We start from the raw sequence: 27,986 nt of genomic DNA, 5'->3' as shown, positions 1-27,986 counted from the left end.
ACATCAACAAAAGCAAAACGAGAATAATGGAATGTAGTCGAATTAAGTCGGGTGATGCTCAGGGAATTAGATTAGGAAATGAGACACTTATAGTAGTAAAGGAGTTTTGCTATTTCGGGAGCAACATAAGTGATGATGGTCGAACTAGAGAGGATATAAAATGTAGACTGGCAAGGGCAAGGAAAGCGTTTCTGAAGAAGAGAAATTTGTTAACTTCCTGTATAGATTTAAATGTCAGGAAGTCGTTTCTGAAAGTATTTGTATGGAGTGTAGCCATGTATGGAAGTGAAACGTGGACGATAAATAGCTTAGACAAGAAGAGAGTAGAAGCTTTCGAAATCTCGTGCTACAGAAGAATGCTGAAGATTAGGTGGGTAGATCACATAACTAATGACGAGGTATTGAATAGAATTGGGGAGAAGAGGAGCTTGTGGCACAACTTCACTAGAAGAAGGGATCGGTTGGTAGGACATGTTCTGAGACTTCGAGGGATCACCAATTTAGCATTGAAGGGCAGCGTGGAGGGTAAAAATCGTAGAGGGGGACCAAGAGATGAATACACTAAGCAGATTCAAAAGGATATAGGCTGCAATAGGTACTGGGAGATGAAGAAGCTCGCACAGGATAGAGTAGCATGGAGAGCTGCTTCAAACCAGTCTCAGGGCTGAAGACCACAACAACAACAGATCCTGAGAAATCGGTACCCACAACAACCACCTCTGGCCGTAATAACGGCCTTGATACGCCTGGGCATTGAGTCAAACAGAGCTTGGATGGCGTGTACAGGTACAGCTGCCCATGCAGCTTCAACAAGATACCACAGTTCATCAAAAGTAGTGACTGGCGTATTGTGACGAGCCAGTTGCTCGGCCACCATTGACCAGATGTTTTCACTTGGTGAGAGATCTGGAGAATGTGCTGGCCAGGGCAGCAGTCGAACATTTCTGTATCGAGAAAGGCCCGTACAGGACATGCAACATGCGGTCGTGCATTATCCTGCTGAAATGAAGGGTTTCGCAGGAATCGAATGAAGGGTACAGCCACGGGTCGTAACACATCGGAAATGTAACGTCCACTGTTCAAAGTGCAGTCAATGCAAACAAGAGGTGACCGACACGTGTAACCAATGGCACCCCATACCATCACGCCGGGTGATACGCCAGTATGGCGATGACGAATACACGCTTCCGATGTGCGTTCACCGCGATGTCGCCAAACAAGGATGCGACCATCAAGATGCTCTAAACAAAACCTCGATTCATCCGAAAAAATGACGTTTTGCCATTCGTGCACCCAGGTTCGTCGTTGAATACACCTTCGCAGGCGCTCCTGTCTGTGATGCAGCGTCAAGGGTAACCGCAGCCGTGGTCTCCGAGCTGATAGTCCATGCTGCTGCAAACATCATCGAACTGTTCGCGCAGATGGTTGTTGTCTTGCAAACGTCCCCATCTGTTGACTCAGGGATCGAGACGTGGCTGCACGATCCGTTACAGCGTTGCCGATAAGATGCCTGTCATCTCGACTGCTAGTGATACGAGGCCGTTGGGATCCACCACGGCGTTCCGTATTACCCTACTCAATCCACCGATTCCATATTCTGCTAACAGCCATTGCATCTCGACCAACGCGAGCAGCAATGTCGCGATACGATAAACCGCAATCGCGATAGGCTTCAATCCGACCTTTACCAAAGTCGGAAACGTGATAGTACGCATTTCTCCTCCTTACACGAGGCATCACAACAACGTTTCACCAGGCAACGCTGGTCAACTGCTGTTTGTGTATGAGAAATTGGTCGGAAACTATCCTATTGTAGGTGTCACCACCGGCGCCATCCTTATGTCAATGCTCTGAAAACCTACTCATTTCCATATGACAGCATCTTCTGCTTGTCAGTTAAATTTCGCGTCTGTTGCACATCATCTTCGTGGCCAGTAGTGTACTTGCAGAAGTATAGTCTGGGACAAATAAAAGTGGCCCAGAGAACAGAGTTCTAGGGTACAAAGACACACAGCAGAAGAAAGGAAATACAGTACTAACCTGACGACAGCAGATACTGAAAATGACCACCATTCATCTATTGGCACTTTTGGGCCCTAGTCAGCAAGTAGCTGAAGGCGCAACGAAGCTGGACTGCTGCAATCTCATCCGAAATGTTCTGCTGTAGTTCTTGAAGACTATGAGGGTTGTTGGATACACCTTACACTCGAGGGCTCTGCAGACAAAGTAATCGCACACAGCCAGGCCAGGTGAGTCGTCAGCTAGGGCCGCAGCCAGTCTCACCTCTCCTAACACTGTCAGGCACGAAGATAGTGTAAATGAGCTCCAACGTCCGGCCGGCTCTATGGGCAGCTGCTCCATCCTGTTGGAAGTAACTTTTTCTCCTCCGTTAATGCTGCCAAAAATGTCCCCACGGGACCAGGCCGCTTTTATTTGCCCTACCCCGTATGTCCGGAAGAACAGGCTTGACTTATGATCATAAACTGCCGGAAAAGAAATTAGTACATCTGGAGAGACGAAATCGATTTTTATCCTGTAATTCCTGTAAGTGAATTAGTTTAGGATATGAGACGCTTAAAATAGTAAAGGAGTTTTGCTATTTGGGGAGCAAAATAACTGATGAAGCTCGAAGTAGAGATATATAAAATGTAGACTGGCAATGGCAAGGAAAGCGTTTCTGAAGAAGAGAAATTTATTAACATCCAGTATTGATTTAAGTGTCAGGAAGTCGTTTCTGAAAGTATTTGTATGGAGTGTAGCCATGTATGGAAGTGAAACGTGGACGATAAATAGCTTAGACAGGAAGAGAATAGAAGCTTTCGAAATCTCGTGCTACAGAAGAATGCTGAAGATTAGATGGGTAGATCACATAACTAATGACGAGGTATTGAATAGAATTGGGGAGAAGAGCAGATTGTGGTACAACTTGACTAGAAGAAGGGATCGGTTGGTAGGACATGTTCTGAGGCATCAAGGGATCATCAAATTAGTACTGGAGGGCAGCGTGGAGGGTAAAAGTCGTAGAGGGAGACCAGCAGAGCAGAGCAGATTCAGAAGGATGTAGACTGCAGTAGGTACTGGGAGATGAAGAGGCTTGCACAGGATAGAGTAGCATGGAGAGCTGCATCAAACCAGTCTCAGGACTGAAGACTGCAACAACAACAACAACAACAACAACATGCCATTTGGCACCTGCGGAATAGTAGATGTAGTGATTATGGTTTCAGTGTCGTCCGCCAACAGACGGCGCAGTGGCACAGCTACCAGAGCGGCGTCTATGCCTGCACTATAATAGAGAATGTTGTGAGAAGGCTCAGTGTGGTGTAAACGTGCGAAGCAAGCTGTCAACCATTCCTCAGAGATGCACTCGTACTTCTTACAGCCATCTGAAAAAGTTCGTCAGGGGTCATATTGTGGCCTTCCCACTGTCACGATGGTCCTTTTGGAGAACTGCCACACAAACTGGACGTGCTGTGTCAGTCGTGCAACGATGCTGGCATCAGTGGTTACCTGAACGTTCTCCACACCTGTAGACGAGGTTCTGGACGTGTACCCAGCACAGACGCCCGCTGGAGCGTCGTACTGCAAGTATAGCAGTGACAGATCACAGCAGCTACCGAAGCACAGATAAGAGGGCTTGTGAGTCCAGACGTGTCAACACGAACTGTTGCGTAATGGCTATTAGCAACGGGACTTGTAACCTCCCCCCCCCCCCACTTATCGACCTTAATGACAGTGAAAAATTAAATCGCGTGTACCCAATGGAAATTTGGGAAAAGCAATCGTCACCGAAGTTAATCTGTCGGTAAAGAGGGATGAAAGGGTTACATCTAAATGAAAGGAAAAATGCAAATGAAACTGGTGGAAATTAATTTTGAAAAAGGGTAAAGTTAATAAAGAAAGTAAATGTGCGGTCGTTACGTTAACAATTAACTAGCGGTAATTAGATATTTGAGATTTTGGGAAAATTACGGTCGCCAGTTCTATGGACAATTACTATAGTAACTGAAAAAGAAAGTTTATTGCACACACAATTAGCACTAAAAGCGTGGCAACTGAAGGTTAACACGTGTTGTGTGAAAACTGAATGTTTGTCAGAAGTAATAAATTTCGCTACACTCTGACTTAATTTAGCAAAAGAATTAATAAAACCGGAAAATTGAAAGTTAATTTAGTGACTGAAATTAATAGTGAGCTTTGTTTCTGAAGCACATCGAAATTAAATTAAATAAGGTTAGTCTTGGGCTACGTCAACAATCACTTCAAAAGCTACTTGAATCTACGCAATTTATAAATAAGAGATTTAACTTTGAACTTGAAATAAATGGTTCTGAACAATTAACAATAGTAAAATTTAGTACGTACCAAGCTGAGCTGCAGTCACAGGTAAGCTAAAATACGGTAACAAAACTCGCATTCTTAATTTGTGCTTGCGTAAAATAAATATTGTACCCATCTATGAATACCTTAACTGAACTTTGAAATTAAAGCAGTGAAATCGAATGATATTACTTTAATGCTGGCGTTTGAATTTCAACGACACTCGGGTTCATTCCAGAAAAGGAAGGGACCCTGCTTGGTAATGCAATTGGGACAATGAGCAACAAAGGTTCATGCTACATTGCTGTAATTTAGTGAGAAAAATTTAACAGTTTGAAAAGCTGAGGTCTGCCATACAGTTCTAAAACTTTACGTCCTACCAGTCTTCCTTGTTGGTTGATTGAAGGTTTGAAGCCGTCGATCGAGAAGGTGGCGACAGTCACTCATTGTCGGCCGTCGCTGTTGCAGAAGCTGGATGTTGGCGCGCCTTCTTCTCGCCACGGTCACCGGGCGAAACGGGCTCTTGATGTGCGCCAGCTAATGCTTCCCGTCCGCGACACCGTGTCAGAAACTATCATAGCAAGTCGAGCGCAATTACATGCTGCCAAACCTTGAAAGCGCGGCAACTCGCGGGAGCGTCACACAACACACCTGCTCCACTGCATTACTCCAGCCAGACTCCCTGTCTGCCCGCGCTCCACGCGGCAGAGTTCACTACCAGAGATCCTAAACACTTTGGTTCACCACACGACCTATCGATGTATTCGTTCGACAGCATAGTTGTCCCTAGGCAAGACCCAGCGTAAAATACAAATAATATTTACAAAACAAACCAATTATACATCGACATAGATGCATAAAAATATATACAAATAGTAAAACAATTACATTATATAAAGGCACAGAAATGTCATATATTCAGGTAACAAAAGAAGGAAAAAATTTATAGTACAATAGATGGAAATAGGAGGATATGCATTTCCGGCGTTACAGACTACGGGCACGCACATGCCTAGCCCATCTTCCACTCACGCCACAACATCGACGTGCACAGCTGGACTGGTACCATCAGAGCATCACTTCGAAGATTGAATGCCGCGCTATGGTCTTCAGCAATGAAAGAAGATTCTGTCTCCACGAAAGTGATGGTCGTTTGCACGTACAATGTAGATCTCATGAGCATTGTCTCGTAGAGTGCATTTGTCCAAGACACATGCTCTCCGTTCCAGACCTTATGGTCTGGCGTGCAATAAGCTACAGCTCTCGTCCATCTTTGCTGTTTCCGGAGGATACACTAACCTGTGCTCGGTACATGCTGCATATTGTTGGACCTCTTCTTTTGCCGTTCTTGCAGTAGGACTGTGAAGTGTTGTTCCAACAGGATAACGCTTGTCCACACACTACCCGGAAACTCAACGTGCTCTGCAAAGCGTGCAGAAACTTTCCTGGTCATCCTGATCTCCGGCTTTGTCTCCAATCGAGTACGTGCGGCATGTCGTAGGACGAAAAGTGACCCGTGTGACTCTTCAACCAAGAGCTCTGACTACGTGAATAAGTCGCGCAGGCGTGTCACAGTGTATCCCAGGACAGGATTGGCCGTCTGTACGATCGACGAGATGCCACAGTCAGTCCATTCATTGCCGGTCATAGAGGCTACACCACCTACTGATAGAGGTAAAGGTGGATAAATGGGCCCCCACTCTGTTTTTTTTATATAACACCTTTTATGTTTAGTATAATCACCTAAAATTAACATAAAACATTTCTCTATTATGTCCTGCAATAGTTACGACATGTTTTGGTCCAACTTTTTAATATTTAAAACAAAATTTTATTTTTTTCCTGATACTCTGCATTTTGTCTCGTCAAGAATTTGTGCTGGTAATATGGGCCCCAAGGTAGTTTGAAATAAAATGAAACAAAAATTTGGAAAATACAATTTTATTTAATTTTTCTGTATAATGAAAGAAAGATTCACTCTGAACATTGTTAATTAGTCTACTGGTGGGATGATATTCACAGCCTACGCCTAGCCTATTTACAATAGTCACACACATAAGCATCTTTTTCGCATCCAGCGCATTCCTTTTGAGCCCACATCTCACAGGCTATACTCTGGACGCAAAGTTCACCTTTTCTGTCCTTTGAAAAAATCCCTTCACAAAATAGACATACAGCGTCGTCAACATCAGGGACAGAAACACCAACTTTTTATTTCTTGTGCAAAGCTAGTAGGCCATGCGCCTGACGTCATTTCTGGTAAGGCCGTAGAATTTGGATTCCATAATGAGAAGATATTTAACCAGTTCGTCCTCAAGTCCCTGTGGTAAAACCGGTGGAAAGCCTTTGGAGCGTAGAACGAGGGACAGAGTACACTTTAACCGCTTTTCTCAACCCCATTTTTTTCTCTTTAATAGCTACAATAGCATTTGCCATATTTGCTTTGTCCCACGATTGCCGTTTCGATTGTTTTGGGGGTACAAGATGTGTTCGAGGCATCTGAAACATAAAGAGTAGCAATATCTGATTGATTTTACGGGGCCCATAATACCAGCAGCAAAAGGGGCCCATATATCCACCCTCGCCATCACGGTAAAAACGATTTTGCCTACGGTTAGTTTGCTTCGTAACCAACGTTAATTAACGTAAAACGGTATCCCAACAGCAAGTCAAATACGTACCTTACCTTAGTTCTACTAATAACATGTTAGAAATTTGAGTTTTATTCAAGTAAACACTAACCTTTCAAACTTTTGATGACAGCCAAAAAATTCACAGCACAACTACTCACAAACCATGACAGCTACTACGTCTGCGCACTGTACAGAGAAGTTTGGCAACTAGTTTTAGTAGTTCACGTGCTCTCCGCTAGAATTCGTGGCCTGTACTTCCAAATAAGTAGGGGGCCCATAATACCAGCAGGGGCCCATTTTTCCACCTTTGCCTCTATGGGTGCTTCAGCATGGATCAATATCTGGCACCTCGAAACCGTTTGGGCTATAGACCTGTAAATGTGATCATGTATTCCATATGCACTGGTGCAACAATAAACCTTGAGTGAACTGGAAACCTCTAAATGGATATACTATTTATTTTCTGGCAGTGTCTAAACCAATAAGTTGACGAGGACAAACGATCCCTCTTTCAGTGCAGATGCACGCCATGCCCGATCTCTTATGGAAATCAGGGATCCGCCAGCGAGATGTTCATGATAGGTGACGCAAAGTCAGTAATGTGTAATTATTGGCAAATTTGAGTCGAAAGCGAAGTCAGTTTGCTTGGTCGTGGCGATGAAGGCGACTCCTCGTGTAAAGTGGATCTGAGTTCCAGTTCCAGTCTGGCATTAATTTTCACCCATTACCATTGCCTAAATGCGCCTTACGTCAATGAAACCTTCAAAGAACTTCCAGAAATGTTTCCACTAGAGTCGCGTTGAGACATAAGCAAGTCTAAGCAAGTCGATATTTACAACGTCATATTAAAAAAAACCCAGAGCGCAAGCATTGTTGTTGTGTTATTATTATTACTGAACAAAAATCGTGACGAAAAACTAAAAGTTAAGAAGAAAACAAACGTTTGGGAGAAGAAATGAATACAAAAGTGTAAAAGTGTACATATTTGAGACTAGTGACCGATCCTAGTTTCACACAATTAGCACTAACTGCAAGGATACGATGTCGCACCACTTACTTGTATTATGAAGTGAGGAGAATGCATGATGCTCTCGATGAGTGCTACATAGCGCCTTGCTTTCAGAAGGACACAATTAGTTCATTTTTTCTACACAAGAAGTCAGATATTAATAAAACCTATTGATAGGTGCAAAGCAATTTCATACAAAAAGCAATTTTATACACAAAGTGAATTCAGTAAATCTGTATATACCAGCCAAATAAATTGAGTACAGTTTTTACTAGTAAATTTAGATTGCGGTGCTTAATTCTATAACTGTTGTAAACTTTCGACAGTGCCTCTGTCATTGAGATAAAGAAAAAACGAACAGCGCAACGGACTGATTCTTTGGTTATTACGAAACTAAGAACGCCACCTATTGGTTCTTTGGTCTGCTATGTCGTGGTGATCGTGTCACTGAGGTGAACATGCGAACTGATGTATGTTTTCTTTTATCCAGTTTTGGTGAAATAAAGCCTATATGTTGCCCCAAGATACCTATGAAAACCCCATTAAAATTCGTCCAGTAGTTTTGGAGATTAGCGTGTTCAAACAGACAGAAAAAGTCTTTTAAAAATAGTGATGGTATTGAATACAATGTTACACTCCCTAAATAACCCACAGTCAGTTTTTGCAAATATTTGCAGTGTTCAAGCACAACGGTTTTACAGATAGGTATCGAGAAACGCTATCGGATGAACTAAAATCAGACGTTTCCGCTCAGATTAGAAACTTTTTGAGGATGTCATCTGCAAGTGTCGGATATCTGTTATCTATTGTACAATCAAATATTTCAAATCAGGATAGAAAAATGCGACAAGCTGTACCAACAAGACATTGCCTTTTAATTACTCTTAACTTTTTTTTCAAATCATATTTATTATTGTCATTACAAGTGAAATGCATTTATGTTTGTGCTAAAATAAAGAAAAGACAGCTAAAATTTAATGACCTGATGAAACAAAGTAATAGGTAAATTCATTTCGCAATTCCTTGGCTGATGTTGGCAATTTACATTCGTTTCGGTCTATTTTCTGTCGTGCCATTCTGTTTCTCGACAATGACATTTTCGCATCGGTATTCAACATCCCAAACTTTGCAAATTCTAAAAATAACTTCTAACAACTGACAAGTTCCTCAAGTACACGTGGCAGAATGCAAGAAAGTGTCTCCACTAACTTGCAGAACCCAATCCTGAAATTTGGGGAAACTTGCGAAAGCCGATTGTTCTAGGGGTGTTCCCATGTCAAAGAGCCTGCAGCAGTAGCTTCTACAAGAGCTTTGCGGAACTTTTCTGGGTAGTGGAAACACGTCGTTATTAATAACTCAAAAAAAATTTACGAATCTTTGAACGTGTGTGGGCCTAAAGCGCGCATCCACCAGCAAGTGAACTTCCACAAGTTCCTTTTAAAAGCTACTTCAGCAGTGTTTGACGTGGAATCGCCACCAGCAAGTAGACTTTCATCATCCTACAGAGGTAGCTTCGGCAAGTTAAAATATAATAATTTTCTGTGAGACGGAAAAGCTTCTGTCCACACATCAGTACGGTTTAGAAAGTTCCGTTCGTCAAACTCAGCTTGCTCTTTCCTCGCACGATATTCTACGAACCGTGGATGAAAAGCGACAGGCATATTCTATATTCCTGGATTTTCGGAAGGCGTTTGACACAGCGTTCCAGTGCAGACAGTTAAAGAACATTCATGCATACGGAATAGTTTCTCAGATATGTGAGTGGCTGTAAGATTTTAAAATAATTGAAACTAGTACATTGTCCTTGACGACCAGTGTTCATCAGAGGTAATGGTACCATCACGAATGCCCCAGGTGAACGTGGCAGGTTTGCTGATGAAGCTGTAATTTACGGGATAGTGTCATCGTCAAGCGACTGTAGGAGGGCTACAGGATGACTTAGACATTTATATTTGGTGTCATGAATGGCAGCTTGCTCTAAATGTAGAAAAACCCAAGTCAGTGCACACGCGTAGCAAAAATAGACCTGTAACGTTCAGATACGATATTAGTGGCATGCTACTTGATTCAGTCACGTCCATTAAATATCTAGACGTAACGCTGCAAAGTGAAAGAAATGGAAGTAGCACATAAGGTCGGTCGTAGGGAAGGCGAATGGCAAGTGCAACAATGCAAGTTAATTTTTTCTGGAAAAGATAATTTACATGGCAGCCTTAAGAACCTCTCATGACAAAAATTTTTTCTACAAATATAAAATTTGAAAATTTGGACAATTGTGGTAAGTTACTATGGGACCAAACTCCTCAGGTCATCGGTCCCTAGGGTTACACACTACTTAATCTAACTTATGCCTGAGGGAGGACTCGAACCTCCGACGGGGGAGCCGCGCGAACTGTGGGAAGGCGTCTCAGACCGCGCGGCCATAAAAATTGCTCTAAAATTTTTGAGAACAGATTTTTGTCGCATATTTGGTGGAAACAATCGAAGACAAAGTATTAGAAAAATGTGGTACAGAGGAAAGAATACAGAAGGTGGAAACAGCTCACCCTATGATATTGTTAATACCAGAAGCCATTTTCACTTAGCTGCTACTTCAGTTACGCATTATGAAATAATATGAAGAGTTGTACACTGTTTGAAAAAAAGCTATACACCATGAACAGACAAACGATTACAATTTTAGGAAAAAGCTATACACCATGAACAGACAAACGATTACAATTTTAGGAAAATCGGATGATTTGTTCGAGAGGAATAACTTCACAAATTGAGCAAGTCATCGACGCGTTGATTCACCTCCGACACTTACGCAGGCATTTATTCGGCTTGGCACTGATTGATAGTCTTCTTGGATGTCCTACTTAGGGATATCGCACCAAATTCTGTCCAGCTGGCGCGTTAGATCCTCAAAATCCAGAGATGTTTGGAGGACCCTGCTCATAATGCTTCAAACTTTCTCAATTGAGGAGATCCGGCGACAATGTAGTGTTTGGCAAGCGCAAAGACAAGCAGCAGAAACTCGCCGCATGTAGCCGGGCGTTGTCTTGCTGATACGTAAGTGCAGCATTGATTGCCATGAAAAGGAACAAAACGGGCCGTAGAGTATCGTCGGCGTGCCCGCCCGGTTAGCCGAGCGGTCTAACGCACGGGTTTCCCGACTGGGAAGGAGCGCCTGGTCCCCGGCGGACCTGAGTCGAGATCCGGTGAGCCGGCCAGTCTGTGGATGGTTTTTAGGCGGTTTTCTATCTGCCTCGGCGAATGTGGGCTGGTTCCCCTTATTCCGCCTCAGCTACACTATGTCGGTGAATGCTGCGCAAACAAGTTCTCCATGTACGCGTACACCACCATTACTCTACCACGCAAACATAGGGGTTACACTCGTCTGGTGTGAGACGTTCCCTGGGGGGGTCCACCGGGGGCCGAACCGCACAATAACCCTGAAAGAGTGGTTCAGTGTGGGCGGCGGAGGGGTGAAGTGGGCTGCGGTAATCGTCGTGGGGTTGTGGACCACTGCGGCTGCAGCGGAGACGGAGCCTCTCCGTCGTTCCTGGGACCCCGGTTAACATACAATACAATACAATACAATCGTCGGCGTCTAGGGCGACTCTAGACACGTCTTCGGCCTGTAACTTCACTGACTAGAGTAGGTCTACAGTGATTAGTCCTACTTCAAACTGAGCCCTGATGACCAGCGAACATGTGTCTGGAGACACCCCCGGACGACGGTGGAATACCAACCTGACAATCGCCCGGCATACGACACGACAACCAGAAGTGGTAGTTGGGATACCATTTCTTTGGTTGTTATCCGTGGCACTCTTACAGCACAGCGGTGCGTCGATGAGAGTCTACGCCTCGTTGTTTTTCCCTTCACGGCAAACCATCCTGGGCTTACTTTTCAGCAAGATAACACCTGCTCGCAAACGGCACGAGTGTTTACTGCTTGCCTTCGTGCTCGCCAAACCCCACCCTGGCCGGTGAGGACGCCAGAGCTCTACCCAACTGAGAGAGTTTGGAGCATTATGGACAGAGCCCTCCAACCAACCCGGAATCTTGACTATCCGACGCGCCACCTGGTCATAATTTGACACGATAGCCCTCAGGAGGACGTCCAACAACTCTATCAATCAAACAGGGCAAGAGACTGACCAACTCATCATTGACTTGCTCTTGAATAGATAATGTTTTTATGAAAGCCTATTCATTTGCTTGTCTATATATGTACGCCACATGCATGTATTTCTGTCCTATTCGGATAATCCCTTCGTGGTTGGTCGTGCTTTTCGTTTCTTTCCCCGTATAGTTCTAAGCAAAGAAGGGAAAGCAGAAAGGTGGCAGGAGTATATAGAGGGTCTATACAAGGGCGATGTACTTGAGGACAATATTATGGAAATGGAAGAGGATGTAGATGAAGATGAAATGGGAGATATAATACTGCGTGAAGAGTTTCACAGAGCACTGAAAGACCTGAGTCGAAACAAGACTCCGGGAGCAGACAACATTCCATTAGAACTACTGACAGCCTTGGGAGAGCCAGTCCTGACGAAACTCTACCATCTGGTGAGCAAGATGTATGAAACAGGCGAAATAACCCCAGACTTCAAGAAGAGTATAATAATTCCAATCCCAAAGAAAGCAGGTGTTGACAGATTTGAAAATTACCGAACTATCAGTTTCATAAGCCACAGCTGCAAAATACTAACGCGAATTCTTTACAGACGAATGGAAAAACTAGTAGAAGGCGACCTTGGGGAAGATCAGTTTGGATTCCGTAGAAATGTTGGGACACGCGAGGCAATACTGACCCTACGACTTATCTTAGAAGCTAGATTAAGGAAAGGCAAACCTACGTTTCTAGCATTTGTAGCCTTAGAGAAAGCTTTTGACAATGTTGACTGGAATACTCTCTTTCAAATTCTGAAGATCGCAGGAGTAAAATACAGGGAGCGAAAGGCTATTTACAATTTGTACAGAAACCAGATGGCAGTTATAAGAGTAGAGGGGCATGAAAGGGAAGCAGAGGTTGGGAAGGGAGTGAGACAGGGTTGTAGTCTCTCCCCGATGTTATTCAATCTGTATATTGAGCAAGCAGTGAAGAAAAAAAAAAGAAAACTTCGGAGTAGGTATTAAAATTCATGTAGAAGGACTTGGAAGAGCAGTTTAACGGAATGGACAGTGTCTTGAAGGAGGGTATAAGATGATCATCAACAAAAGCAAAACGAGGATAATGGAATGTAGTCGAATTAAGTCGGATGATGCTCAGGGAATTAGTTTAGGAAATGAGCCGCTTAAAGTAGTAAAGGAGTTTTGCTATCTGGGGAGCACAATAACTGATGATGGTCGAAGTAGAGAGGATATAAAATGTAGACTGGCAATGGCAAGGAAAGCGTTTCTGATGAAGAGAAATTTGTTAACATCGAGTATAGATTTAAGTGTCACGAAGTCGTTTCTGAAAGTATTTGTATGGAGTGTAGCCATGTATGGAAGTGAAACATGGACGATAAATAGTTTGGACAAGAAGAGAATAGAAGCTTTTGAAATGTGGTGCCACAGAAGAATGCTGAAGATTAGATGGGTAGATCACATAACTAATGAGGAAGTATTGAACAGGATTGCGGAGAAGGGAAGTTGGTGGCACAACTTGACTAGAAGAAGGGATCGGTTGGTAGGACATGTGTTGAGGCATCAAGGGATCACCAATTTAGTATTGGAGGGCAGCGTGGAGGGTAAAAATCGTAGAGGGAGACCAAGAGATGAATACACTAAGCAGATTCAGAAGGATGTGGGTTGCAGTAGGTACTGGGAGATGAAGAAGCTTGCACAGGATAGAGTAGCATGGAGAGCTGCATCAAACCAGTCTCAGGACTGAAGACCACAACAACAACATAGTGTATTTCTGTCTACCATACACGTTTCTTCTATTCACATTGGGTATCAACAGTAGTCTACAGTATAAAGAAAATGATTTAATAACATGTATTTTGATGTGTGATCTGTAATGATTCTTGGCAGCTTTTTAAATTATTGAACTATTTACACATACATGATGTTTCTTTAACATCTACCTTAATCTAAGAAATTACAATGAAATGAATACTCCTAGCTGCATACAGGCGTTGACATAAGTCAACGGAGACAGTCGAAAATGTGTGCCCCGACAGGGACTCGAACCCGGGATCTCCTGCTTACATGGCAGACGCTCTAGCCACCTTTTTTTTTTTTTTTTTTTTTTTTTAAATCTCGTTTTGTTCGCTGTTGTTTGTTGCATCTACTCCGGGAGGACGTCGCAAGACACCCGTTTAAGTTCGTCGAGAATCGATTAACTCAGTTTTTTTTATTATTATTATTACAGAGGGCAGCTAACCCTCTGATCGAACACGCTGAGCTCCAGTGCCGGCATCCAGCTGAGCTATCGAGGACACAGAGGATAGTGCGACTGCAGGAACTTATCTCTGGCACGCCTTTCGTGAGACCCACACTGCCTACTTATATTCCCGCACTATATTCACAGAGCCCCTCCCCATTATACTCATTACTCGCGGCTTTTTGCTGATTCCCGTAAGAGTTCGGCCATTGTTTGTGCATCCGCACAGAAGAAGATGGTTAAATGGCCGGTGAGCCTTATATATCAAAAAGTGCTTATCTAAATACCTTAACATAAAGCACTGCAATACAGAAATGGAACCGGAATGCCTAAATGCCAGGCAATTCTTAGCTCTGATTTTATAAGTCTGAATATGTACAACTATTAGAAAAAAGGATTATAATAAAATAGATTCTGTCTTCTATAAATTTCAGATGCTTTGAAATTGAGAAGGAATAATGAAATTTATCGAAATGTAAAGTACATATCACAAACAATGAAGATGTGGAGATTGCAGTTCTTTGGACATATTTACAGAATGGATGGCAACAAACTAATAAAAACGATCTCGAATGAGGGAGCAAAATTCAGCAACCACACGGACTCAAGAGATCAAGACAAAGATGGAAAGAAACAAGTAGAAATGTTCAGGAGGAAAGTTGTTAAAAAATAAAACGGAAGGCACAAAGTGCACTGAAGAAATACAGAAGAAACATTGAAATTATGGTGGAATGCTTGAAGAACGGAAAGGAAGAACGAAAGATGAAGAACTGAAAACGACAAGTGACGCCTGAAAGTTCGTGTCACGGAAAGTAAATAAAGACAGCCTGCTCGAAAGTAGTGTCATAATACTGACGTATTTACTGTTATTTCATTAAACGTCATTTTTGCTTTTCTGTACGTTATTTCATTTTAACTCCCATCTTCTTTCTATTGATTTCATTCTTAAGTTACTTAAATTGCAGTATGCCTTTCTAATCCTGATTACTTTTGAATTTCTCTCTTTCGGCGATCAACTGAATCGTGTCTTCTGTTGTCTAAGGCTTCATGTCGGTTGCCTTCCTTGTGTTGTGATTGATCTTTTTAGGGATGACTATTCCTCTTCCTCTGAACTATTTGTTGAGGTATCTACAGCTATATACAACTACAAACGCACATCATCATTCCTCAGTACTTCTGTATCCCACATAATTCACACAAACTTCAACATTTTCTTAATCATTACCAAACTGTGGTCTGTCTATATCTCTTCCTGGATACTCCTCAAAACCCAGTACCTGATTACGGAATATACTGTCTCACCATGATGTAATCCAGCTTGCATTCTCCTGTGTCTCCAGGACTTTTTACCCTTGACGAACATTATCTGACTATTTCTCAAGTCACTGCCTATGTCTGACACTAAAGGTCTTTTTCTGGCCAGGAATTCCCTCTTTGCCTGTTCCAGTCCGCTTCATATCATTTTTGGTTCGCCTGGCACGCGTTATTTTGCTTGCAAGGTAGCAGATTTTTTTTTCATTTCGTCTACTAAGTGGTCCTCTAATTTTTGTGCTAAGTTTGTCGACGATGTATCTTTTGCTGGTCCACGAACTTCAGTTTCTTGAGTACTCTCCATTCACGTTCTGTGTCCTGTGGACTGTTCATCCCATTCAGCATGCCATGTAATTCTTTTCACTATCACAGTAAACGCATTATCTTCATCGAATCTTATCATTTGCACACCTTCACCCAGAATTTTAATCTCACTAATGAATCTTCCTTGTGTTGCCTTTATTGCTTCTTCGACCAATATGCCGAACACTACAAGAGAAATATTGCATCCCTGCCATAAAACCTCTTGCATCTCAGGACGTGTCTCTTTGTTTTTAATTCTTATTGTTCCATCTTGGCTCTTGTACGTATTGTATAGTTAGTATACCTGAGACTTTGCAGCGATGTATCACACGTATACATGTATAGGTATCAGCAGCTGTGTAGTCCGATCCCTTACGCGATAATCAATGTTTCCAATCGCAGATTAGTACAGCAGACTAAATTACTACTCCAGTGACAGTAATTATGGGCCATCTGCATAATTAGTTAGCAACTCGTTAAACTTAATGGGCTAATTTATACATTATAATCAACTTTCCAAAGCCATCTGCAGCTACCGATGTGTTACTGTGGTACCGGACGAACGAGTAATGGGAGCGGATCAATTTGAGTACCAGCCATACGGTTAATTTGAGAAAGCCACAAGATTGCGTAACTAACTGTCCCTCCCCCCCCCCCCCCACCACCACCACCACCCACCCCCACCCCCTCCCTGTAAAGGCGGCTACCGGAACTGCATTCTCTCGGACTAGACACACCATTGTGCTTTTTCTGCGTCCACGAGACTACAGAGAGGGACACTCTCCAGACACCATTTCGTTGCAGGCACCTCATTACTGATCTTAGATATCTTAGACGGTGTTCCAGACGTTTTATCTCGAATTAAGATCGGATCCTTTAGCGGGCTAATGGTGATGCCGTAGGGCTCGTGAGTGTTAGTCAAACTCGGATCGTGCTCTGTGAACACGGCTGTTGTCATATTAGAGTGTTCACAGCATACCCATTATGAAAAAGACACCGATGTTGAAGCAAATATCTTGGTCCATAGGAAGAATTTTCACCCTGCGCAGCGGAATGTGCATTGATCTGAAACTTTCTATCTGATTAAATGTGAGCATCGGAACGGGACTCAAACCTGGGACCTTTGCTTCAAAAACTACCTTCCAAATTTTACAGGAAATTCTCCTGTGTACCTTGCCGGACTAGCATTCCTGGAAGAAAGGATATAAAGGAGAAACGGCTTAGCCACGGACAAAAGTCTCAGTCGGAAGATCCATGCGGCTTTTCGCGGATGATGCTGTAGTATACAGAGAAGTTGCAGCATTAGAAAATTGCAGCGAAATGCAGGAAGATCTGCAGGGGATAGGCACTTGGTGCAGGGAGTGGCAACTGACCCTTAACATAGACAAATGTAATGTATTGAGAATAGATAGAAAGAAGGATCCTTTATTGTATGATTATATGATAGCAGAACAAACACTGGTAGCAGTTTCTTCTGTAAAATAGCTGGGAGTATGCGTGCGGAACGATTTGAAGTGGAATGATCATATAAAATTAATTGTTGGTAAGGCAGGTTGAGATTCATTGGGAGAGTCCTCAGAAAATGTAGTCCATCAACAAAGGAGGCGGCTTACAAAACACTCGTTCGACCTAAACTTGAGTATTGCTCATCAGTGTGGGATCCGTACCAGGTCAGGTTGACGGAGGAGATAGAGAAGATCCAAAGAAGAGCGGTGCGTTTCGTCGCAGGGTTATTTGGTAAGCGTGATAGCGTTACGGAGATGTTTAGCAAACTCAAGTTGCAGACTTTGCAAGAGAGGCGCTCTGCATCGCGGTTTAGCTTGCTTTCGAGAGGGTGCTTTTCTGGATGAGGTATCGAATATACTGCTTCCCCCTACTTATACCTCCTGAGGAGATCAAGAATGTAAAATTAGAGAGATTCGAGCCCCCACGGAGGCTTTCCGGCAGTCATTCTTCCCGCGAACCATATGCGACTAGAACAGGAAAGGGAGATAATGACAGTGGCACGTAAAGTGCCCTCCGCCACACGCCGTCGGGTGGCTTGCGGAGTATAAATGTAGATGAAGATGTAGATTCGATTCCCAGTCTGACACACAGTTCTAAACAGCCAGCAGGTCTCACCCTGACTGACTCATTTTCGTGGTGACCTGGATGAAGAGACAGCCACAGAGCATCACAGAACAACCTACAGCCCCAGCACAGTACTGGTTAAACGCGTCGTTGTTATGTCGGTTCACTCGACGTTTTGCACCATTTGGAAAGAGGCAACGTCGCGACTCCAGTATGCCTTGTTTGGTGCACTGAAGACATGCAACTTTACAAGCCGCTGTGAGGAATGGCTTTCTGAGAGATACCTGACTGCGAATATCTGCTGCGTCAAGTTCCGCCCGCAATGTTCGCTCGGGAACTGGATGGCAGAGACACGATTCCTGTCGAAATTGAAACCTATTGTCATTCATAAGCCACGTCATTCGTTTCCGGTGCCTGTTGTTATCGAACTTTTATTGACCACTGGTCTTACGCAACGTTACGTAGCTCCTCCTGCCATTCTGTCGTGTTCGCACGCCGAGTCATCTTACTGTGCTGATTCCACGCAGCCCTACGACACCTATACACTACTTCTCTCGCACGACTTCACGTTAGCAGCGAAGGGACAAATGATCGTGTGGTAACAGAGCTACAGGACCAGGCAAAAATATGAAAACACAACACATTATAATGCCTAATACGGCGTAGGAAGACTTTGGTATTCAGAGCAGCTTCCAGTCGTCTCGGAATGGATAAATACAGTTCCTGTACGGCTTTCAAGAAAATCTTATACCATTCTCCCTACAAAGTAGTGGCAACTTCGGGTAACGATGATGGAGGTACGCAGAGATCACGCACCCATCTCTCCAAATCTGACCACAAAGTCTCGATAATACTGACATGTGATGACCACGGTGGCCAGGGCAGATGCGAGAATTCATCGTCATGCTTATAAAACCAGTCCTGGACGATGCGATTTGAGCGACAAGGGCCTCTGTCATCTTTAAATGCAGCGTCAGCATTGGGGACCAAACACTGTACGGTCGGATGGTTCTGACCAACCAAACTGATCGCATAATCCTTGGCAGTGATGAGATCGGGCGAAGTATCAATGGAGTCCGTGAAGTACCACGATGTGCATGCCCAAATCATCACAGAACCCCCGCCACTTTTCACTTTCGTGACGTACATTTGGAGTGTGAAACGACACCCATCCGACAAAATGACTTTCCTCCATTCGTCCACAGCTCGGGTACCACGTTTCCTTATCACGAACATTTGCATCTCTGAATAGTGTTTTTGGGATTTCAGTTCGCACTGCGATTCCCTCCTTTACGAGTTCCCTTCGTATTGTTTCGGTTGTGACAGGGTTCACGTGTACGACATTCAGTTCTGCGGTAACTTTTGCAGCTGTCGTGCTCTTATTTTTCGTGACAACACTCTTCAATGAGCGCCTGTCATGTCGCTCAACACACATCTTCCGTCCGCTTTGCGACTTAGAGGATGATGTTCTTCCGCTTTCTCTCTGTACAGTGTAATTCTTCGATAAGGTGCCTCTTGAAACACCAAACACTTCAGCTGCCTCGGTTATGGAAGTATCCACCATACCAACACCAACAATTTGTCCACGTTCGAACTGACTTAGCTCCGACGTAATGTACTCACAACCACACAGAACAATGTTGTGGCCACGATTGACACTTGGACGTATTAGGGACATTCCACGGGTGCCATTCGTGGTCAAATACAACAATGCGACCTACAGGCTTGGCTATCATCTGTCTTTATGTTGAAGCGTGCATTTATCCATCCCTGTACTTCATCTACAGCCCTCCAAAGCGACCAGTGTGCTATTTAAGGGATGACTTATACAGGGTGATTCAAAAAGAATACCACAACTTTAAAAATGTGTATTTAATGAAAGAAACATAATATAACCTTCTGTTATACATCATTACAAAGAATAATTAAAAAGGTTTTTTTCACTCAAAAACAAGTTCAGAGATGTTCAATATGGCCCCCTCCAGACACACGAGCAATATCAACCCGATACTCCAACTCGTTCCACACTCTCTGTAGCATATCAGGCGTAACAGTTTGGATAGCTGCTGTTATTTATCGTTTCAAATCATCAGTGGTGGCTGAGAGAGGTGGCCGAAACACCATATCCTTAACATACCCCCATAAGAAAAAATCGCAGGGGGTAAGATCAGGGCTTCTTGGAGGCCAGTGATGAAGTCACGGACTGCCTGGCGGCCGATCCATCGCCTCGGGTAGTTGACGTTCAGGTAGTTACGGACAGATAAGTGCCAATGTGGTGGCGCTCCATCCTGCTGAAATATGAATTTTTGTGCTTCTTGTTCGAGCTGAGGGAACAGCCAATTCTCTAATATCTCCAGATACTGTAGTCCAGTTACAGTAGCACCTTCGAAGAAAAAGGGACCAAAAACTTTATTGGCTGAAATGGCACAGAAAACGTTCACCTTAGGCGAGTCACGTTCATACTGAGTTGTTTCCCGCGGATTCTCAGTGCCCCATATACAGACATTGTCAATATGAATTATTGTGCTTCTTGTTCGAGCTGAGGGAACAGCCAATTCTCTAACATCTCCAGATACTGTAGTCCAGTTACAGTAGCACCTTCGAAGAAAAAGGGACCAAAAACTTTATTGGCTGAAATGGCACAGAAAACATTCACCTTAGGCGAGTCACGTTCATACTGAGTTGTTTCCCGCGGATTCTCAGTGCCCCATATACAGACATTGTGACGGTTGACTTTCCCATTAGTGTGGAAAGTTGCTTCATCACTAAACACAATCTTTGAAACGAAAGATTCATCTGTTTCCATTTGAGCAAGGATAAAATCACAGAAATCGATTCTTTTTATCTTATCAGCTGCAGACAGTGCTTGAACCAATTTCAGACGATAAGGTTTCATAACTGACCTTTTTCGTAGGACTCTCCATACAGTTGATTGTGGAATTTGCAGCTCTCTGCTAGCTCTGCGAGTCGATTTTCCTGGGCTGCGAACAAATGCTTGCTGGATGCGTGCTACATTTTCATCACTCGTTCTCGGCCGTCCAGAACTTTTCCCTTTGCACAAACACCCATTCTCTGTAAACTGTTTATACCAACGTTTAATACACCACCTATCAGGAGGTTTAACACCATACTTCGTTCGAAATGCACGCTGAACAACTGTCGTCGATTCACTTCTGCCGTACTCAATAACACAAAAAGCTTTCTGTTGAGCGGTCGCCATCTTAGCATCAACTGACGCTGACGCCTAGTTAACAGCGCCTCAAGCGAACAAATGTACAACTAAATGAAACTTTATAGCTCCCTTAATTCGCCGACAGATAGTGCTTAGCTTTGCAGAGTCGTTGCAGAGTTTTAAATTCCTAAAGTTGTGGTATTCTTTTTGAATCACCCTGTATTTTGTGCAGTGACCTTATTAGGACTGGCATTCTATGTTAAAATGATTGTAACTAATGACGTTTTGATATAACATTGTATTTAGTCCCAAGATAGACACATTACTCGAAACTCTTGCCAGAGCTGCAGTAGATGGACATTTTTACAGCGATGAGCACAGCTACGCCCTATATGAACCAATTCAAGCAGTAATAGTTTCTCACTCCACTTTGGAGCCATTCTCTTTTCAGCCAAGCCTTTTTCTAACGTCGCTGCGCTTTCCGATTGTCAACCAATGCACAGAACCTCTTTTAAGAAAATCAGCACTGGAGTTACCACCCGAAAACGTGCGAAGATCGCTTCTGGCAAGCAACCTGCATGTAGCAGTAAATGGTGCCTGCTTGGGAATCATCGGGCAGACCATTAACTAAACTGATAGCAACTCTTACTCCGTGTGACACGGACTTTAACACTGATGTTGGACTACAAAAGATATGATTTTAGTAACCCCACACATTGGACAACACTCTCCTAGAAACACTAAAGCTTTCTATAGTTGCTATACATACAACAAGAAGAAAAATTTCTAGAGCTCCAGGCAATACGAAAATAAATATATCAACATGTATGTCATAGAATTGTTTAATTTTTTCTGCAGCCTCTTGAAATTTCATTATCTTTGAGTTTTGCCACGGTTCACGCAGCTCCCCCTCCCCTTCTCCTCCCCCCCCCCCCCCCCACTCACCCGTTGGAGGTTTCGAGTCCTCCAAAAAATGGTTCAAATGGTTCTGAGCACTGTGGGACAACATCTGTGGTCATCAGTCCCCTAGAACTTAGAACTACTTAAACCTAACTAACCTAAGGACATCACACACATCCATGCCCGAGGCGGGATTGGAACCTGCGACCGTAGCAGTCCCGCGGTTCCGGACTGCGCGCCTAGAACCGCTAGACCACCGCGGCCGGCGCTCGAGTCCTCCCTCGGGCCTTGATGTGTGTTGTCCTTAGCGTAAATTAGTTTAAGTTAGTTTATGTAGTGTGTAAACCTAGGGATCGATGACCTCAGCAGTTTGGTCCCATAGGAACTTACCACCACCACCACCAATCTGTATGTTTTACACGTTTAAAATCAACTTTGCGCATTTGCCACAGCCTCTTTTCCCACTGAGATTGGTGTCGATTAATAATTTATTGCATCAGCTCACTAATCCTCAGAGCTGAGAGCCACTGCTGATATCATCCAGTCTTTTTGGTCACCAATACGCCACTCACTTTCTACTCGTGTCAATAGGTCCTTAATCTGCATGAAGACTCTTTGACCATCTCTTCTCGCTATGTTGTCACTTAGGCCTGTTTCACCATTGTCGACTTTTAATCAATTGCATCACTCCACATTCGACATTGTATCCCGTTTTCTATGAGTCGTCATTACGTAGACTTCAGTCCCAGTAAACTCCATTGGCTACTCAAGCTCATTATCTTCGACAGTAACGCGCAGTATCTCAGCAAGATCACTGCAACATCAATGTTCGACACCAGTAAGACTCAGCTTTCAAGATAAATTATTTACACTTCCAGAACCAATGGCTCAGTTCCATAGCGACCAGATAAACTTCTCTCTGTAAGCTGCCGTCTAGCTTTCGAAATCCTCGCTACTGATCCCACCGTAACAGGGGTTTTATTGACGTAGCAGAAAAAATCGTGGTTAGGTCGAAAATCCCGGCTAATTGGAAGCGAAACCTTTGTTCCACACACTTCCCTAAGAAGGCTGTAATGCTTTCGTAGAGCAGGTCCATTTACGGAGATCTTCCACTTAGCCGGCGAGCGCCGCTTGCCGGATTCCGAGCGTACGAGACCACCCAGGCAGCTGACCGGCTGTCTCCATTAGCGCTAAATCCAGATTCGCACGTGTCCATCTCAAAATCTCTGTGTCGCAATACACCCAACACGAGCATGCGGAAATATTTTTTGTTAAATTGTCTCCATACCTGTCAAGTACTGTATGAAACTCATAATACGTGAACGCACCAACTACTGCCTGATCAAATGCCGAAACGGTTTTAAAATTTAAGCTATTCACTTAGTAACTGTCGGCGAATCTTGATGTGTCGGCAGCTGGGCCAACACCTTGTAGATAGAGGTGGCTTAAAAGGCACGCGAGACTAACGCAGACGGGCGTGAAGTACTGGAACAGGATATGTAATTAATGCTATGAAGAAAAGTACGTAGCTGGTATAATACTTATCTTTAATCAATCATTGTGGTACATCGCACAAAGGAGACTTTAATTACAATCACTGTAAGGCTAATGGCGCCTTGCTAGTTCGTAGCCATTAACTTAGCTGAAGGCTATTCTGTCTCTCGGCTAATGAGAGAGAAAGGCTTCGTACGTCTAGTCGCTAGCTCTGTCGTCCGTACAACTGGGCTGAGTTCGAGTCAGTCTCTCGAGACCTGCCTTGTGGTGGCGCTAGGTTTGCGATCACACAGTGGCGACACGCGGGTCCGACATGTACTACAGGACCGCGGCCGATTTAAGCTACCATCTAGCACGTGTGGTGTCTGGCTGTGACACCACAAATCTATTTTTTATTAATTAAAGAAACCTAACCGAAATGACGTGTTCCAGCAAATTTTGCGGTGCGTATCATTGACCTACTCACAAAAGCCATGTTTACTCCATTGCACTCCGTAACAATATGGCTGCAAATATACACAGCCGGCATATATATATATATATATATATATATATATATATATATATATATATATATATATATATATATATATATATATATATATATATATATGTGTGTGTGTGTGTGTGTGTGTGTGTGTGTGTGTGTGTGTGTGTGTGTCTGAAATGGCTGCAGCTTGTATGGATATACAGTAGCGTACAGAATCTGCGAGATATAGTACATAACAAAATAGATCGATCACAATTCCAAATGAAGTATTGTCCCTGGTAATGTAATGAAAGGATTATCTTGGAGACGATGGTGTGAGATTTAAGTTCAGTTCTTCCAGTAACGACTGCAGCGTGTTTTACTTCGACGGTAGCCGTGTGTCACACAGAGCGATGCGTTTAATGAGTGGTATATGCTAAGGAAACTAACCGATAACAAACATAGTTACAATCGAGTTACTGGCATCCACTCACACCGATGCACCTCTGTCAGCGAAAGTGCAGTGACTAATTAGTTGATTCGGTGTTTCACACGCTGCGGAGTTTACTGAAACGACTTGCTAGCGGCAATAAATGAGAAATTAAATAGTCTGTGTGTGTAGTAAACATCATGTGTGTAAAATAGCGCTCCTTTTCCCCTCAGGCGATATTCTTAAAATAGTAGACACAGACTAAACACCACTTCCCGCCGGAGGTTCGAGTACCTCCCTCGGGCATGGGAGTGTGTGTTGCTCTTAGCATATGTTAGTCTAGTAGTGTGTAAGTCTAGGGACCGATGACCTCTGCAGTTTGGTCCCCTAACAACTCACACACACATTAAACACCATGGAAACAATGCCATTCTGTCGACTGATAAACTATATTATTGAAATACTATCGAAACTGTAACATAAGGGCTCGACTAAAATAATTTCCTATTTGGCAGCAGTTCACTTTCTTGGAAGGAGAAACATTTCGCATTTGGCCGCAGACTGGGGCTACTCTTTGGACTGCCTTAATACACTCCTGGAAATGGAAAAAAGAACACATTGACACCGGTGTGTCAGACCCACCATACTTGCTCCGGACACTGCGAGAGGGCTGTACAAGCAATGATCACACGCACGGCACAGCGGACACACCAGGAACCGCAGTGTTGGCCGTCGAATGGCGCTAGCTGCGCAGCATTTGTGCACCGCCGCCGTCAGTGTCAGCCAGTTTGCCGTGGCATACGGAGCTCCATCGCAGTCTTTAACACTGGTAGCATGCCGCGACAGCGTGGTCGTGAACCGTATGTGCAGTTGACGGACTTTGAGCGAGGGCGTATAGTGGGCATGCGGGAGGCCGGGTGGACGTACCGCCGAATTGCTCAACACGTGGGGCGTGAGGTCTCCACAGTACATCGATGTTGTCGCCAGTGGTCGGCGGAAGGTGCACGTGCCCGTCGACCTGGGACCGGACCGCAGCGACGCACGGATGCACGCCAAGACCGTAGGATCCTACGCAGTGCCGTAGGGGACCGCACCGCCACTTCCCAGCAAATTAGGGACACTGTTGCTCCTGGGGTATCGGCGAGGACCATTCGCAACCGTCTCCATGAAGCTGGGCTACGGTCCCGCACACCGTTAGGCCGTCTTCCGCTCACGCCCCAACATCGTGCAGCCCGCCTCCAGTGGTGTCGCGACAGGCGTGAATGGAGGGACGAATGGAATGGAGACGTGTCGTCTTCAGCGATGAGAGTCGCTTCTGCCTTGGTGCCAATGATGGTCGTATGCGTGTTTGGCGCCGTGCAGGTGAGTGCCACAATCAGGACTGCATACGACCGAGGCACACAGGGCCAACACCCGGCATCATGGTGTGGGGAGCGATCTCCTACACTGGCCGTACACCACTGGTGATCGTCGAGGGGACACTGAATAGTGCACGGTACATCCAAACCGTCATCGAACTCATCGTTCTACCATTCGTAGACCGGCAAGGGAACTTGCTGTTCCAACAGGACAATGCACGTCCGCATGTATCCCGTGCCACCCAACGTGCTCTAGAAGGTGTAAGTCAACTACCCTGGCCAGCAAGATCTCCGGATCTGTCCCCCATTGAGCATGTTTGGGACTGGATGAGGCGTCGTCTCACGCGGTCTGCACGTCCAGCACGAACGCTGGTCCAACTGAGGCGCCAGGTGGAAATGGCATGGCAAGCCGTTCCACAGGACTACATCCAGCATCTCTACGATCGTCTCCATGGGAGAATAGCAGCCTGCATTGCTGCGAAAGGTGGATATACACTGTACTAGTGCCGACATTGTGCATGCTCTGTTGCCTGTGTCTATGTGCCTGTGGTTCTGTCAGTGTGATCATGTGATGTATCTGACCCCAGGAATGTGTCAATAAAGTTTCCCCTTCCTGGGACAATGAATTCACGGTGTTCTTATTTCAATTTCCAGGAGTGTAGATGTGACGTGTTAACGATCTACGAAAGAGAAAATTTTGTCAAAGTAATGCTATATCCACCTGCAGTCGCTGAACCAAGGCACTTCCCCATATCAGTCATCAGCAAACAGTCGCATATTGAATATTTTCTACATTTCGCGGCCCTATCAGCCACTGTATAAATATTAATTCTAATGTCCACTTTTATTCTGAAGAAAGTTGGGTTATCCGGACTGAAACCTAGGTAAATCTAGGTAAACATTGCATCTGAGGCTTTTGGTTATAAAAATAAAAAAAAAGGTCGCATATTGCTCCACCGCGCAAGGTGGCGCAGTGGTTAGCACACTGGACTGGCATTCGGGAGGACGACAGTTAAAACCGGCATCCGGCCTTCCTGACTAAGGTTTTCCGTGATTGCCATAAATCGCTTCAGGCAAATGCCGGGATGATTCCTTTGGAAGAACACGGCCAATTTCCTTGCCCATCGTACCCTACTCCGATGAGACCGGAGACCTCGCTGTTTGGTCCCTCCCCAGAATCAACCAACCAACCATATTGCTCCTGACCTCACATACACTACGGCCATTAAAATTGCTACACCACGAAGATGACGTGAAATTTAAGCGACAGGAAGAAGATGCTGTGATATGCAAATGATTAGCTTTTCAGAGCATTCACACAAGGTTGGCGCCGGTGACGACACCTACAACGTGCTGACATGAGGAAAGTTTCCAACCGATTTCTCAAACAGCAGTTGACCTGCGTTGCCTGGTGAAACGTTGTTGTGATGCCTCGTGTAAGGAAGAGAAATGCGTCCCATCACGTTTCCGACTTTGATAAAGGTCGGATTGTAGCCTATCGCGATTGCGGTTTATCGTATCGCGACATTGCTGCTCGCGTTGGTCGAGATCCAATGACTGTTAGCAGAATACGGAATCGGTGGGTTCAGGAAGGTAATACGGAACGCCGTGCTGGATCCCAACGGCCTCGTATCACTAGCATGGCTGTAACGGATCGTGCAGCCACATCTCGATCCCTGAGTCAACAGATGGGGACGTTTGCAAGACAACAACCATCTCCACGAACAGTTCGACGACGTTTGCACCAGCATGGACTATCAGCTCGGAGAGCATGTCTGCGGTTACCCTTGACGCTGCATCACAGACAGGAGCGCCTGCGATGGTGTACTCGACGACGAACCTGGTTGCACGAATGACGAAACGTCATTTTTTCGGATGAATCAAGGTTCTGTTTACAGCATCATGATGGTCGCATCCGTGGCCAGCACATTCTCCAGACCTCTCATCAATTGAAAACGTCTGGTCAATGGTGGCCGAAAAACTGGCTCGTCACAATACGCCAGTCACTACTCTTGATGAACTGTGGTATCGTGTTGAAGGTGCATGGGCAGCTGTACCTGTACACGCCATCCAACCTCTGTTTGACTCAATGCCCAGGCGTATCAAGGCCGTTATTACGGCCAGAGGTGGTTGTTCTGGGTACAGGTTTCTCA

The sequence above is a fragment of the Schistocerca nitens genome, chromosome 6 (assembly GCF_023898315.1).
Source record: "Schistocerca nitens isolate TAMUIC-IGC-003100 chromosome 6, iqSchNite1.1, whole genome shotgun sequence".
In the NCBI taxonomy this organism is placed as follows: Eukaryota; Metazoa; Arthropoda; class Insecta; order Orthoptera; family Acrididae; genus Schistocerca; species Schistocerca nitens.
The sequence above is the reverse complement of the archived record's forward strand: the minus strand, read 5'-3'. Positions refer to the sequence as shown.